Consider the following 2,598-nt stretch of genomic DNA (forward strand, 5'->3'; position numbering starts at 1 on the left):
ATACCAACTAAATTTATACATCAACTAAATGTATTCATCAAATGAAAGACTCTTTCACAGTTGATGTATACTTTTCAATAAATGTTTACATTTTGGGTTAAAAGATTTAGTATCCACATTAAATGTATATATCAAATATTATGATATTAAAGACAACTTTTATTAATATGATTTTTTTTAATGATGCTGCAAAAACATGAAATAAGGGAAACAAAATAATTGCTCCCTAATTTTTTGGGATATCTAACATGAAATAAGGGAATAATTAGAGTATTTTAACCAATACTTCAAATAAAAAGAAACAACATGAATAACTAGATCCCTAATTTTATGGATATGCAGTAACCAAATTAAAAAAAAAAAATTGAATCCTTAGTGTTAAGAATACAATAACGTGAAATAGGGAAAGAGAGATATTCTCCCAATTTTTGCTCAAACAAAATATGCGGATGAAACATTTGGCTACATACTGCCAATTTTTCTAGGCTTAAGTTTTGCTAAACACCTTTGGGTTAAAAGCATGCCAATACTATGTAAGACTTGCACCTAAATGTCAATTTTCCGTTATTTTTTGTTGTGGACTTTATTTGGGCTGCTTGTAAATTTATTTCAGCCCAATACGATAGGCCATCTGAGATCCACAAAAAATGAAACTAGTATTCATATGTTCTCAAGAAATACATATGAGCAAATAAAGGGTCACCTCCTAAATTCAATTTTAAAAATATCTGCATAAGAATTATCAATTTGTAACTGAATGAATTTGAGGATACAAGTATAAGTTGATATGATGAGCCAAGTGATGGGTTAAGTCCATGGAATTGTTTTTTATATGAAATTATTAGTATTGAAGAACAGAGAAGAAACATCAGAGATAGAAGAGAAGAATGAGAGAAAAAAGTATAGATGAGAAGAGAAGTTTAGGGAGAAAATTAGCAGATTGTATTATCATTTCTCATGGTGCAATACAAGTATCCGATTGAGCTTTTAAACTACCAGCTATGCTTAAGTGAATACTGGAGGCGGAGTCCTCAGATATCGAGGCAGATTGTGTGTTCCAGATGTTGCAGGTTATGTCGACAGATTATGGGATAGGCTCACTATTCTCTCTCTTCTATTCATCCAGGGACGACAAAGATGTATCATGATATTAGGGGAGTTTATTGGTGGGACGGAATGAAGAAAGATATAGCCGAGTTTGTAGCTCAGTGCCCTATTTGTCAGCAGGTTAAGGCTGAGCACCAGAAGCCCGGTGGGTTGCTACAGAGTATAGAGATTCCGACTTGGAAATGGGAGGTAATCAATATGGATTTCATTACAGGCTTGCCCCGTTCTCAGCGTAAGTTTGATTCCATATGGGTGATTGTTGATAGGCTTACAAACTCAACACATTTTCTACCTATCAGGCTACTTATTCCGCCGATGATTATGCGAAGTTATATATTAAGGAGATAGTGTGACTCCATGGTGTTCCAGTATCTATTATTTCAGATAGGGGTGCGCAGTTTACAGCTAACTTCTGGAGATCTTTCCAAAAAGGATTGGGGACACAGGTGAGTCTTAGCAAAACATTCCATCCCAGACAGATGGATAGGGTGAGCGTATGATTCAGAAGCTTGAGGATATGTTACGGGAATGTGTGATAGACTTCGGAGGTAGCTGGGATGATCATTTGCCGCTTATAGAGTTTGCGTATAATAATAGTTACCACTTCAGCATTCAGATGGCTCCGTATGAAAAAACCTTATACAAACGGAAATGCAGATCACTTATCGGATGGTTTAAGGTTGGGAATCTAATCTAATAAGACTAGATTTGATCTAGCAAGTAGTTGATAAGGTTAAGCTTATTCAGGAAAGGATATTGGGTGCTCAGAGTCGCCAGAAGTCTTATGTAGATAATTGATGATAGGATTTGGAGTTTCAGATAGACGAATGGGTATTCCTGAAGGTATCGCCAATGAAAGGTGTTATGAGATTTGGTAAGAAGGGAAAGCTTAGCCCTCGATACATTGGGCCTTATAGGATTGTGCACCGAGTAGGCCAAGTGGCGTATGAGTTAGCTCCACCTTCAGACTTGGAGTCAGTACATCCAGTTTTCCATGTATCCATGCTCCGCAAGAGCATCAGAGATCATTCCAGGATTTTGTCCATAGATGATGTCCAGGATACGGAGCAGTTGTCATATGAGGAAGTCTCTGTTGCTATCTTAGATCGTTAGGTTCGTAGGTGGCGAACCAAAGATATTATTTCTGTAATAGTACTTTGGAGAAATAAGAATGTAGAAGAGATGACTTGGGAAGCCGAGAAAGATATGAAGTCTAGATATCCTCATTTGTTTCCAGCTCCAGAGCAGATGCAGACTACAACACTATTGTGTTCAGGTATGTATTATTTATCAGCTATTCTTGTTGGTCGTGTGGGACCATTGTTGTTATCGATTGTTGTGGCCCTGTATGGCATTGTATAGTTTGGTTTACTGTGTGGCAGGTTGGTAGTGGTACAGTTATATAAGAGACTCTATCGAAGTTTCTATAAGATTCCTAAGAGTTTAACATTCGAGAACGAATGTTTCTAAAGGGGGAAGGATGTTACACCT

This window comes from Lycium barbarum, chromosome 8 (assembly GCF_019175385.1).
Source record: "Lycium barbarum isolate Lr01 chromosome 8, ASM1917538v2, whole genome shotgun sequence".
Classification (NCBI taxonomy): Eukaryota; Viridiplantae; Streptophyta; class Magnoliopsida; order Solanales; family Solanaceae; genus Lycium; species Lycium barbarum.